General features: G+C 44.3%; 1 long non-coding RNA gene across 1 annotated transcript; it reads left to right on the top strand.

Moving 5' to 3' along the window:
* Window positions 1-471: 471 nt before the first annotated feature.
* On the top strand, window positions 472-1,581 carry LOC131918899 (uncharacterized). Its single transcript, XR_009381124.1, has 2 exons — window positions 472-563; window positions 1,404-1,581. It is a non-coding gene; the product is annotated as an uncharacterized LOC131918899 (long non-coding RNA).
* Window positions 1,582-14,781: the final 13,200 nt, after the last annotated feature.

Here is a 14,781-nt window from a genome sequence, read left to right as displayed (position 1 = left end):
TTGCTTTGCATCTATACCTCTCCATCACTTCGCCTTCCTGTCCCACAGCCGCTGGTCCTTGCCATCCTAACTCTGCTGACGCTCTTTCCCTGTTAATATTGCCCTTCTTCTTCTCCTCTACCAAACTGCAGTCGCCCCATCGAGTTCTGCTTCCTTGGTGGACCCTGGTCCAGGCATCCCAAAAAACTTTAAAAGACTTTTCCAAGGGACACTAACTTTCCCCCGTGGTCTCGGGAAGAGCCTGAAGGCTCTCCGGGTGAGCTGGCTAATGACAGAACTCCAGCTTTCCACTCAACTCCTCCATACTTGAGTGACCCTGCCATTCCCTTCCAATCAGCCTACAAGCATCCGTCCCTAGCAACTGGAGTACTAGATGTACTCCCTTTTTATCTCTCGTTCACTTTATTCCATTTAAATGGCTACCTTCCCTATGTCTGCCCCATGCTGCAGGCAGAATCACCGGACGAATACCATGCTGCAGGCAGAATCACCGGATGAGCTGGGGAAAGAAACAGCCGTCAGGCGATCACGGGCTGGTGCCAACGCTGGCAAACACTAGCCAGGTAAGTCACTGCTCTGAAAGTCCACTTCCCTCTCCATCAAAAGTAGTGAACAGCCACCTCGCCTAGTGCCCAAGGTCGTTAAAGTAACAAGAGGATATTGCCCTTGTAGACAGTATGCCATTCATTGGGCACGGTGCTTACTGCGGAAGCTGTTCCCTGTAGCCCTCCTCAGTCTCCGTTCCATAAAAGGGGTGGATCTCATATCCTGGACTTTTGTCCTTTAGTGCTCAATAGCTAACATTACCACAAGCAACCAATCCGGGCTTTCTGTCTCCACTCAGTCCCAGAGTTTCACCCAGCAGAATTCTGCACAGTATGAATATGGACATGGTATCATGTTTGTAAGGGATTTGTTTCGCTCCTCAGCCCTGGTCAATGTTTACATTCACAAGGAAGAAGCATTGTTTCAATGCTCGGTGCCATATGGCATATGATGAAGCTGCATGACGCCTCTTCCTGATTGGATTCTGAAGAAAATGCCCCCCACCTGCCAACATCTGAATGCTATAAATAGTGAGAAAAATAGAGAAGTCTTAAAAGCCCATTGGATTCAGAGACTTTCTTGGATGGCCAGCGCGGAAAAATATTTTGCTAAAAAATAGGGAGTGTTGCTGTGACTGGCATCCAAGCGGACAGTTTAGTTAGTGTTTACCCAGCCTGTGGCCAGGGAACACTCGGCTGTTTATTCCAGTGGAGGGAATGCTGAGAGACACTGTTTGCCTAGTTAGAAACGCGCTTTGAGACTGCAAGGCTACCTGTGACCAATTTTCAACTAAATTTATCTTTGGACTTTGTGTGAGTAATCCAACCTTAACCAAATTCTTTTGGCTTTCTCTATAGCCATGTCACAGAATCGTTACCAAATATCTCCTGGCTTTGGCCCACGAGGATGGCTTCTGATTGATTATTCAGCCAAATCTGAATTTGAGACCTTGATGTGAGTTCTGGGCAAATAGACTGTGTTTTGTTTAATGCAGGAAGCAACTATTGCTTATTAAATAAAACGGAATGATATTTAGCCAGGCATTTTCAAACATCTTTGCCCTTTGCTCCGTGGTACAATGAATAACACATACTATTGAGCACCACTCATAAGTAGCTTCATTTCATGAGAGCAATTTATGTTTTATTTTATTGCTTACTTAAAAGCAGAGCAATGGCTAATAACTGCTTTCATGGCCATTTTGACACTGACCTGGAGAAAAAGTTGAAAAAATGTATTTTATTTTCACTCTTGGGCACTCCAAGTGTGAGTTCTTTTAATGAAACATAACAGTTTAAGAGCAGAGAGGCTCCAATAAAGTGATATATATATGGTTCCCCTTTTGTGAGTGGTGATTACTGTTTGCTAATCCACTTTCTTCTTTTCATTGGCGCTGATTTTCATGTGCAATCCCACAGTTTTGTTTCGTTTTGTTCTGTTTGGCTATTATATCAGGCTGCTCAGTTTAAAAGAAAATTCATCTGAGGCTGTCGAAACACAGAATGGAGAACTCTGACTCCATCACTGTTCATGAATGTTTGACCAGGGTGAAAACAAGGCATGAAGGTTTGTGAGGCAGGTCCTACATGTCTCCGTCACCGGCACATCCTCATTCGTTTCTGCATCGTCAACGGCTTTCAATCTTCTCCAGATTCCTGGTGAATAGCGACTGTAATCCCATCCCATAGATGATAAAATTCCTGGTGGAAGAAACGAGACGGGAGCACAGTAAATCACACAACGAGAGATTTACCCCACCCCTGAGTCTGAGTCCCATGCCAGGGCTTTTTCTCCAGGGCCTGGAATCTCAGGAGGGCAGGAATCTGCAGACCCAGCTCCTTGTCAACTTGACAAATGTGTTAAATTCACAGATAAAAGCCTCCATGTTAGGCTGTCAAGGGGTCAGTTCAGCCGAGCCCTTCTATCCTCTAAGCCCTACTCCGAAGCAGAGGCCCTCGTGAGCTCTGTTGCTGCAGCAACATAGTTCAATTGTGGGAGAGCCCCCAACTACAAAGATTGAGACAGTTGGCTAAAGCATATGTGGGGTAGGCTGTGCTAGCGCAAAACCCCCAGAGCTGGGTGTGATTCCTCTAGCGGTACATCAGTCAAGAACCCCAAGCTCTCCCAGTGAAGAGCTAGAACCTAGTGAATGGTGCACATGGAAAATACCGCCAGGATAAACCTAGGTCATAGCAGAGAATGCCACATGAAAAAGAGGCGCACACTGCCAGTACAGGAAACTAGAGAAAACTAGGTGGGCGGAAGTGCTGAGTCACATGCTCCTAATTCCAAACTGCTGATCAGTGGTCTCCGTTAGTTCCTCTCTTCGTGGTATTTGTGTTAATTAACTGTGTAGGTTACTGTATAAAGTAATGAATTTTAGCATGGCATCTTCAGATGCATGCCTGGGTCGTTAGACTTTGCTTTCATTCCCTCCCCTCCCCCACTGGCTTCCCTGCCTGCCCTCCCCTCCTTCCAGCTGGTCCCCTCTCTTGCCCTTCTGATTCCTTGTTATGCGTATTCTCTGTCTCCTTCGCGACTGAGATGGCTTCCTCCCCTTTCATGATCCTCTTTCTACATGCATGACCTGCATACACGCACATATATAAATATACGCCCCTACACACACACACATATACAATTTTAAATTTAGTTTGGGCCTATGAAAGAAAACATTCAATATTTGCCTTCCTGAGTCTCCACTTATTTTGCTTAGCATGATTTCCAGTTGTATTCACTTTCTTGCAAATATCAGTTCATTTTTCTTTATGCTGCATGTAATCCCATTGTGTCTACGGGCCTCGTTCTCTTCATCCATTCATCTGCTGATGGACATCTAAGCTCGTCCAATTTCCCGGCTATTGAGAATAATAACAATAAACATGGATATGCAAGAATCTCTGTGTATGTTCACTGAGAGCCTTTTGCATATAACACCCCCCCACCACACACACACACACACACACACACACACACACACACACACACACACACGCCTGCTGAAAGTGTCATACTCTGAGTTTGAGGCTAAACAGAATAATGTTTCTATGCTTTGTCTTAAGATGGACTTTTTAGACAGCCATCACTAGAAGTTTTAAATTATAACCTAATGCCTCTTCAATTATGTCAAAAAAGAGTCTTAACAATAAGTATTTGTGCAGCTACCCAGCAATCAACCATCTATTTCTTCACTCTTGGACATCAATACCAGGAACTAATTAAAATCCAAGTATATTAGCAGATGCCACTGTTCTTGGACTAGTGAAAAGAGAAGAGAAATGTGAGAATAAGCAGGAGGAAAGGTGGAGCAATGGACTGAATTCACAATCACAGTACGAGGAAGGACGTATCAGGGCTCAAATTCCAGGTCAGATGTATACAAGGTCTGCGGTACTCTGCAAATGAATTAGCCTGCCTGAACATCAGCGCTCTTCCTTGACCAATGTTCATCGGGTTAGAGAGATGGCACAGGGCAGAAGAGGCTGCTGGTCTTGCAGAGGACCCAAGTTCAATTCCCAGAACCCACATCAAGCAGCTCACAACTGCATGCTGCTCCAGCTCCAGGAGACGCAACGTTTCCGTCTTCTACTGACATTGCATTCAAATGCACACTTACACACACACACACACACACACACACACACACACACACACACCAATAGTAATAGTAATAAATATTTAAAAATTAGGCTTGCCTTATTTTATTTATTGTGAAAAATAAGTAAAATAGCAGGTTTGACCATTGCTTCTTCTAAGCTCAGAAGGAAACATCAGGGCATCATCTTGTCCAACTTCCTGCCCAATATAGGATCCTCTCCTGTAGTCTCTGTCAGTCTGAGGCCACTTGTGGAATGCGATGTTTCCAACCTGACGAAATGGCCATCGCTCTCTTCACAGCTATAACTACTAGAAATTGACTCTTAGAATTCAAGCCAGCATTACCAGGCGCTTCCCTCAAAATAAGCCTCTTAAACTACGGGACCGGCCTGTGCCTGGTGTATCTCTGGAGATCCTGCCAGCTCCAGTGCCACTGTGGCTCGTGTTTCAGAAGCTGATACCCTGAAACTGTCAATCAATCCTTCCCTCAAGTCTTTCCTAACAAGGAAAGCTGCAGGGCTCTCCCACATCTCCTCTTTAAGTGTACAACTGCTATGTACATTTGTTTTCTACTTACAAAAGCTAGGCATAGTCAAAGCCGTAGAATTGAAAACCAAAAGTAAAAAGCCCTAAGATTTCAATCTGACTCTTAGCATATTGGTGTATGTCTTCCTGTTCTTTCTCTCCTACACTGGTACAGATTTTTCATCAAAATATCATCGTGCCACATACGTCATTCTGGAGCCTTCTTATTATGTTGAATTAACTAGAAGATAAAGATTCTAGAACCCAAGGGCTTATCACACTCCAGGATAATGTGACAGAGACTGACTGGTAAGGGGATGAATGAATTAGACATCCCTGCATAATCAAATATGATTATGCAGACTCGTTAATTTGGGGATTCGGTCTTCTGACTATGAGTCTTCATTATTTGCAATCTTAAGAGTGCTTTTGAATCTTAAAAAAAAAATATTGAGAGTTGTTAGGTTTATCTAATTAAATAGTCATCAATGTAAAGAAGGCATAATCTCACATTCATCTATAATAGTCACAAAAAAAGCATAAATGGCTTTCATATGCCCTAGTGGAACAGAGAGAGATGACATGATATGCCTAGAAATACTCGTCTAATAGTTCCATGCAGCCAGGAGAATTGAGTTAGCTTTGTAATCTCGGAGACTATCAGTACATCTTAGCTGTTTAGTCACAATAACACAGGACAGTGAGGATCAGCAGGTCCGAGAACACAGCGCAGCGCCCAGGTGTGGCCGGCTGTGAAGACGGTCTGGCTCACAGAAGTTCAGCTGGACAGATAAAGTGTGCCGCGTGCTGGACGTCTACTCTGTCTCTAATTGCTGCTCTGACAAGACCAGCGGGCCTTTCGTGAAAAGGCCTGTGCTGGAGTCACCTGTGTCCCCATGGCCCTTCTGAGAGACTGGCCTGTCAAAATAACTCAGCTGTTGTTTGAATTCAAATGTCCTCCAGGGGCCACATTTGGAAAATCTGGTCACCAGCCTGTGTGTGAGGAAGTAGAAGAACCTTTAAGAAGTGGAGCTGAGTGGGAGGAAATTAGGTTTCTGGAGGCATGCTTTGCAAGGAAACATGGGGTGTCTCTCTCTCTCTCTCTCTCTCTCTCTCTCTCTCTCTCTCTCTCTCTCTCTCTCTCTCTCTCTCTCTCCTTCCAGTCCACAGTGAGGTAAGAATCTTCCTCAGCTACATGTTTGTGCCCTAATGTCCCGCCTCTCTGCAGATTCAAAAACAAAACATCCATGAGTTGAAACCTCTGAAATCAGAGCCAGAATAAACTTTTTTTTTTTTTTTTTTTTTTTACTTCGAGACAGGGTTTCTCTGTGTAACAGTCCTGGAACTCGCTCTGTAGCCCAGGCTGGCCTTCAACTCACAGAGATCCTCCTGCCTCTGCCTCCTGAGTGCTGGGATTAAAGGTGGGCGGTTGCCCAGCCAATAAAGTTAATTCTTTAAAGCTGGTTTTCTACAGTAGTTTGACATGAGGATGGGAAGCTGTCTAACACAAATCCCAGGTGAGAGTTCCTGTGTGCTGTTTCTGTCCACTATTTAATCCCATTCAATTCACAAAACCCCATCGCGGTAAGAGTTGCTAACCCATGATGAAGACAAGGCACCAAATTAAAACCCTAAGGAGCAAAGAGGTCACTACCATTTAACAGGCTTGCCTCACCTGGTATCCAGGAAGCAAAGAGCAAAAGGAGGAGGCCAGGTGCCCAGAGTCCCCTTTCACATCATGCCTTCAGCAACCTCACTTTGTGACATTCAGCGCCACCTGCTGAAGATTTCACCACCCACCATTAGCGCCACAGGCAGTGACCAAGCTTTCAACATCTGGCCACTGGAGACATCAGAATTCCCAACCAGTCATTTAGACAATTACTGAGTATTTACTGTATACTAGGGACTGCCTGGGTGCTGGAGATTGAGGGTCTGCTCTCATTCTGGAGGTCAAGGAAAGAAGAAAAAATAAGTGTGCCAGATAAACGCCCAGGGTAATCATCTTGGTAACAATCCTGTGCCACGAAGTTCAACAGCGTGATAGTAGACTAATGTGAGGTTGGGGGCGAAGCTTGTTTAGAGAGAGTAGTCAAGAAGCATTCTCCAAAAATGAAAATCCCAGCTGCAATGTTCCTAAGAAAAACATCCAGAAATGGGAATGTCTGAGGGAAGAGAGCAAGCCAGCACAAAGGCCCTGAGGCAGGAACAGACTTAGGACATATGAGAAAGGAAAGTAGGCCAACTGTCTCCAGAGATGGTTTTTAAGTTGAGAATGGTGTGCCAGGTTAGACAAACCCTCACAGGACATAGTGAAGAGTTTGCTGTTTTGTTCTATTACCTCCGTGATGAGAACTTATAGAAGATATAAAGCAAGGCGGAAATGTGATTGGATTTAGACTTTTCAGAGATAAAAATCTGAATGTTGCTCTAAAGCCTGGGGCAGTCACGTATTTCAGAGAACTGGTGCAGAATGAAATAACACGGGCATAGTTCAAGCAGCAGCCAGCAGGCCCTTGAGGAGACGAGAACTGGAATCCACAGCATCTGTGGCCCACAGAAGGCAGTCCATACCAGAAGGGCAATGGCTCAGAGGTTTCCTGGTCCCACTCATCAACCCCAAACACAGAACCCAGAGAGATCCAGTTGACTAAAGAAAGCCAGTAACCACTTCTTGGGTAGGCAAATGTAGTAGATGACCATAGTAAGAGCAGGGGTGAGGAAAAGATAAACAAGGCAGAACTCAGCCGTGGTTTCTGATGGAGAAGAAAGGGATGGAGCCGGGGGATGAAGGACTGGAGAATACAAAATACAATGCGGGTACTGACACCCTGTTCCAGCAGTGCTGCCCCCAGGGTGTGCTTAGTGCTGGGGGAATACTATCAGAACTCGAGGTGGTCACATGGTCCGATGTTGGTAGTGCTGTGTCTTTATGTGGATTCCACTCTGGGGAAAGCACTAAGGACCAGGCGGTAAAGAAAGTTGGAGAGGAAGCAAGCTCCAAGCTCAGCGAGCATTCTTCCTAATTAACCTTGCTAGGCTCTTAATGTTCATCTCGTTCACATCACCCAGGGACACACCGTGCTTCTTTAGTAGGTGTTTCTCAGAATTTTCAAGATTGTCCAAGTTACAACTACAGGCAAAATTAGCTGTGTAGGCTCTGTCAACTTAGTGATTTTTCATAAATCTACTAAACTTCTTAGTCCTTCTTCTCCAACTTGGCTGTGGAGCCTTCTCCCCCTCCATCCCCCCCCACCCCACCCCCGTTCAGCCCCTCTCTCTAGAACATCGCTCCCTTCCTCTCTCTCTTCTCTCTTCCCTCTCTCCTCTCCCCCTCCTCCTCCATTTTCTGTGCATCTTCCTCTTTCCTGGGCTTTTTTTTATTTATGTATAGGTAAGACAAAAATAAAATAAAACATAATTCTCAAAGAAAATAACAATATAACATAAACCCGTGTTTTCTTTGAATCTGTCTTTTATATTTCATTGTATATGAGCACACCATTTGCCTTTCTCAGGACTTCGGGCAAATTTTATATTATATAGGATTTCTTTTTCAAAAATTACTAAAAGTGATTTTTTTTCCCCCTTCATGATACATTGATCTTTTCTGCAAGCTCATTCATTGTTTGAGTTTAATTCCCTTGGATTTCATGAAGACATGAACTCCCTTACATCAGCCCAGGGTTCCCCCACTATCTCATTAACTTGTGTTTCAGTTTCTTTGAATGATGTTTCTTTTATCCTCTTCGTCCTGTGCGCCTTGCTGGAGAACTGCAAAAGGAAAACAGGAGATGAGAAGTTCTGTTTCTGTGTCATCTGTTAGCATTGCGCCATCTGCCCCAGGCAACTGGCCTATCCCTTCCCTGTTTTTCTGGGTAGTAAACAGATTTCCTCAAAGGGAGAAAGAAAAGGGAGAACAAAGGGTGTGCTACATCAGGGCCTGGGGAGGGGGTGGAATGGTACCCATGGTGCCGGATCACAGGCTGTTTTCCACACCCTGCTGCTCGCCTCTCAATCCACCTGCTTGCTCCCCTGTCAGCTAAGGCCTCCCCGACACAGCTCCCATCAAAACTCTGAGGAGGGAACAGGGGCAATACACAGACAGTTGGCTCTTGTCTGTGATTACCATAAAGCAGGATTGGTGTCAATCATTCTGAGCTTCCAAAACCCGGCTCCAGCCAGGCCTCAGCAACGCTACCTCCTTCCAGCCTGACCCCCCCTCCCCCTCCCCCATCTCACTCCTGAAACTCAATAAACATCTCCTTTCCCAGTACTGCTGTGTCATGCAGGGCACATCCCTCTGCTGTTTTGTTGTTCTGTTATTTTGTTTTTGTTTTTGTTTTTTACATCTGATTATTGATTAACTGGGACTACTGGATTAATTCGCTAAGCGCGCCGCAACTCATTATAAGATCTGTATATTAATAGACATCAGATATGCATTGAGTTTTGGAGGCCCTGAGTCTGAGATTACGGTATACTAAGTGTACACAAGGTTGGTGTCTCTGAGGGCTGGGAGGAAGTCCATTTTTATCTGTCACTTGGCTTCTGGGAAATTGCTGGTCACCTTTGTTTTTTGGCTTGTAGATACATAATCCTCATCTCTGCTGTTATATGTTCATGGCCTTCCATCCGTTTATCTGGTGGTGAGATTAAGGGCCCACCCCACCCATGTCACCTCAACTTTAAGTAATATACTTTTAAGTCATACTCAAAGATGCTGTGGGTGAGAACTTCAAGATGGGAAATTTACTTAATAGGTCTTACTTTTTGATTCTCTAGAGAAAAACTAAAGTCTTTTCATGATTGAACTGCTTGAGTTTTGTTACTCCAAACTCAAGACACAGAGAGCCCAGAAAAACCCAACTTACTTTAGTAGGATTTTAATGTAATTAGACGTCTGTTGAGTAGGTGAGACAAGTCCCCAGTCCCAACAGACTCTTAGGGCTCTCCTTCCTTGCTGTTCCTCCTCGCTGTTGGGCTTCATGGTCAGTGCCCCCCACCCCCACCCCGCCAACAACCTTCCCCCAACACCAGCGCTTTCTCTTCTTCTCTTCTGGCTATACCTCCTTGCTGCTGAACTTCGCAGTCTGTGGGCCCCGTTCTCCGTATCCCTGCTCTTCCCTCCCCAGGACCTGGCTCCACATTGGTTTACATGGATTGTTTTCATTTTGCCTCCCTCCGCCTTACTTTCCTGAGCAGTGCTTTGGTGGGTTTGGTTGGTTTTTGAATCAGGGTCTCCTCACTCTGTAGCCCAAGTTTGCCAGAAACTCCCAGCAATCCTCCTGCCTCTGATGCTCAAGTGCTGGGATTGTAGATACAAACTGAGATGCTCAGATTCTTCTTCTTCTTCTTTTTTTTTTTTTTAATTCAAACGTGACTGCTGTGGGCATGTGCCGTCTTCTATGAAGCCTGAGCTTTTGAGGTTTGACTACCAAGCTCTGCCAAGCTTCTGCCATTACTTGTGGATTAAGCCCCGTATTCCGTAAACATACCTTAGCCATATGCAGAGTTAACTATTGCAATCAAAACTTACAACAAAGGCAATCTGATATAAATGTAACGACATGTATAATGAGTATTGTGTTGCTATGTGCTCATAAACCATAAGCAGCTCAAATAAATGCCATTTAATGCCTAATTTTTACATACACAGTGGAAGCATGCCGTTTTTAAGCTCCTTTTGGAGAAGCTATAATTAATATTCAGGCAGCCAACAGCTCCCGTACCACATTACAATTGAAACAGCAAAGTTCCTAGATCTCACTTTCCAGTAATTATTATGCAACTACATTGGAGCCCTTGATGCCAAACCCTGTGCCAGGTGCTTTCATACAGGGGAAGCAACAGCATCATCTCCATCACCAAGTAACCTGGGTTCCCTGATTCTCATTCCCGTTTGACGGCCTGGAGGCCTGAAGACTCTTGGAGTCTACTTCTGACCATCCCAGCTCCCAACCTCACTCACTACTGGACTTTAAAGTTCTATCATTAGAGAATTCCCTGCCCAGTACTTCCTAGTCCCTGGCTTTGCGTCCATATAAACTCTGGTCTCTGCACCCATGGGTTACTGTGAAACAAAATGGTGTCTCAGAAGAATTCTTTCTGTGCACACAGAAAAAGAGAGAGAAGGCCCATGAAAGGGGATGCAGGGATGGAAAGAGTAAAGAGCATGAATGGGACAGAAGAGCATCCATTGCTCCAATCATGAGCTTCAGTGAGTCCCTCTGTAGCTTGTAGATTTCCTATGTCCTGGCCTGCCGGAGGTTGGGACAAATCTCTCCCACTCACATCCCCCAAGTAAACACATTGAGGCTTATATTAATTATAATTGCATGGCCATGGCTCAAGCTTTTAGCTAGCTAGCTCTATATCTTAAATTAGCCCATAACTATTTTAATCTACAAATCATCACATGTTCCATGGCTTTACCTGCGTCCCATTACATGTTGCTCCTTGGGTGGCTGGCGTCTCCCCCGCCTTCTTCCTGTCTCTTTCTTTGAATTTTCTGCCTACCTCTAAGCTGCCTTGCCATAGGCCAAACAGCTTTATTTATCAACCAATCAGAGCAACACGTATTTGCAGCATACAGAAAGACATACCCCATCATCCCTCTGGGACAAGAGCTGAACAATAGTGAAGACAACTCCCTCTGGGTAGAACTGAGAAGAATGTTGGGGTGAGGACTCAGATCAGAAGACCAAACAGTGAGCATGCCTATCAACAGCTTGCTGTGGACCGGGAGCCATGCTAAGCTATCTACTCTTTTGATGAATCTTCACAAGCATATTCTGAAGTACCATTTAGTAGACAAGAAACTAAGATTGACAAAACCAAAAATAAAGTACCTCAAATCAGACAGATCGCAAGTGACGGACTCTGAAACCAAACCTCCCCAAATCCAAACCCAATATTCTCAACAGCTTACTCTGCTGCCTTCATGCAAGAGAAAAGATCTACTGTGTATTGCCCAAGCTTGTACCAAGAAATGGCAGGGTGACTGGGCCAGCAAGTCGGCACAGCTGGCAAAGCACTGGCCTTGTAAGCCTGACATCTTGAATTCGATACCCAGATATGGTGATATTTTATTTGTATTAAAATGTTATTTGTATGTTAATAAATAAAGTTGCCCGGGGGTCAGAGCTATTAGTAAGCCATAGGAAAGCAGGGCAGTGGTGGCGTACGCTTGTAATCCCAGCACTTGGTAGGCAGAGCTAGGTAAGTCCCTGTGTGTTCAGGGATACAGCCATTATTGGATACACATGCCTTTAATCTCAATACCAATCATGGAAAACCTGGAGGCCTATACAGACAGGCCGTGACGAGGTGGTCATGTGGTTGGGTTTACAACCAATGAGAACAGGAACTCTATATAAAGACTTTAACACAGGGGTAGCTCTGGTGTGGAGAGGTAGGACCACCGCAGGAGGAAGGGTAAGGTTTTAGCTCTTAGCTCTGACCTCTTGTCTTTCTTCTTTGCATTGGTTTGTGTTTCTTATTTAATAAGAAGGTTGGTTATATCTACACCCAGAACTCCAGTAAAACTGAAAGGAGTAGATACACTCCACAAAGTTGTCCTCTGACTTCCACACCCATGCCATGGCATGCCCTCCCCTACACCTACAATAATAAACAATAAATTGTTTTTAAAACTAAAATAGAAACCTTGTTCAAAACTATAGCAATGGCACACTCTCTCTTTTCTTTTCCTAGCTGTTAGATTTTTTTATTTTTTATTTTTAGAGAAATTCGCCTTTAGCCCAGGATAACCCAAAACTCATTAAATAGCCAAGGATGACCTTACACCTCTCATTTTTCGACCTCCTCCTCATGAGTGTTTGAATCACAGGCATGCACCACAGTGTGGTTTTACTCGGTGCTGGGGATCAAATCCAGGATTTTGTACAAGCTAGGCCAGCCCTCTAGTAACTGTACTGCAGTCCGCTTTGGGGTTCTTAGAAGACGATTTGTTGAATGCATCTTTTAAAGCCTGTCTTGGTGGTACACGCCTATAATTCCAGAACTTGAGAAGCTAAGACAAGAAGATTTGGAATTCAAAAACATCTTCAGGTACAGAGTAAATTTTAGGCTAACCTGGGCTATATGAGATCCTTTATAAGAAGTGTGTGTGTTACACTATTATGACATAAGAAATATATGATTTATATACATGCGTATAGAGTGAGAGATAACATGTCAGTGCAGATGAGATCTGATCTAAATCTGAATGTAGAGGGAGGCTCCTGAAATCAACTGACTGGAGATGCCAAAGGAACAAGTCACAGATCTATTTTGCCAAATCTGATCCTTACTTCACACAGCCAAACCCCCAGGAACAACTGGATCCATAGGTGATGTGTACTCCTGGGCTCCCAGGCCTCAGCCTCTGGAGGAGACCTGTTAGAGAACTTGGCCTTCACTGTGGAGAGCTCAGGCTCGGCTCAGGGGCAGCGGGGGAGACCCCAGGCGAAGAAAGGGAAGCACTCTGCTTCCTGCCTGCTTTGTTAAAGGCAGTCCATGGAGAAGGGTCTTACAGGACTAATCTGAGGTCTCAGTCGCAAACATCCATGACTAGATTACTTCTCACTCGCACTGAAACCCAGATGAGGACGGCGATTTTGAGTGCAACAATCCTTTTAAGATAGAGAGATTCAAAACACTGCCTGCAGTTAAGCAACCAATCTATTTAATGGATAGTAGATGGACATTAATTCAAAAGTTCAAATAAAAATTTTGGCTCAGCGCTTATGCCCCCCTCACAAGGTCTTCATTCATCATTCTGGTGAATTTATCAAGGTCCAACATGCTACTGGGAACCTTGCCAGCTCAGATATATGAATTGTCAGCACATCTCTTTCAGGAACAACTCACATTTACCAAGCTCATGGAGTTGATACGTAAACCTGATGGCAATTTATTAGGTGTGAAGGGCAATGGCCATCACTGGGACTAGAGGGCTTCAAGGTCAAACTACTAGTACATGTCTGATGGAAAACACACCTTGATATGTGCCAGATCACAAGTCAATGAATGTTTGGTGGTCGAGAAATGAGAATAGAAAAAGCTAAGGAAATAAATGAATGAGATGTCTAGCTGTGACCAATCTACAGAAGTATTGTCAGCCATGCTTTCTCCTCCAGGACTTCAGAGGACTTGGATGCATGGACAGAGAAGCAGACACCAGAAAGTTGCATCCAATTCTCTCTTTCTGTGTCTCTCTGTCTCTCATTACCTCTATCTCTCTGTCGTCTCTCTGTCTCTCTGTCTCTCTGTCTCTCTGTCTCTCTGTCTCTCTCTCTCTCTCTCTCTCTCTCTCAACGCTTTCATGACTGACCAACACCTTGTCTTGTCTTTTTCCTCCTTAGATATGATAAAACATTTTATCTAATTTCAACCAAATCCTGTAAACTCAAGAGACTTTCAAAGGTAAGCTCTTGTCTTTATCATTTATTTAACTTAAAAATAAATTCTGTTACTTTCCTCAGAGAAAATTTTCTTGCCACCGAAAAAGCCTCATGTGAGCTCCATATATGGACAGCAGTGTGGATTGCAATGTCATTGGTGAAAAGAAAGTTTAGGAAAGGCACGATTATTTCTGCATGTATTTACTTTTGAGGCAGGGTCTCACCATATAGCCCAGGCTAGCCTCAAATTCATATATGGCATCCCAGCTGGCCTCAAACTCATGATCTGCCTTCTAGAGCTTTCTTCCCTGTGTTAAGGTTGCAGGTGGGAGCCACCACTTCTGACTGAGAGACAGAATATTAAGTGAATGATTTTCCTTAGCACGCCGAGAAAGCAATTCTGGTAGAGGACCGATACACTACATGGTTTATGGTTCATTCTTTCGCTGCACAAGCATCTGCTGAGAAACGGATGAACACTGACTGGACACACACTAGACACGAGGAATCGGTAATGAATCGGCTTCTACAAACCTCACGTTTAAATGAGAGGTGGGAAACAGATCACAAACAAACAACAACAACAACAACAAATACCAGGTAGACAGGAGCAATCTAACAAAAACAAAACAAATTATGGAGTGACTGAGCAGGGTAGCCAGAAAAATCCTTCAGTAAGGTGACCAGGGTTAAACCAGAGACCTGC

The sequence above is a fragment of the Peromyscus eremicus genome, chromosome 8b (genome assembly GCF_949786415.1).
Source record: "Peromyscus eremicus chromosome 8b, PerEre_H2_v1, whole genome shotgun sequence".
NCBI lineage: Eukaryota > Metazoa > Chordata > Mammalia > Rodentia > Cricetidae > Peromyscus > Peromyscus eremicus.
Note: the sequence above shows the minus strand (reverse complement) of the source record. Positions and strands in the feature narration are given on the sequence as shown.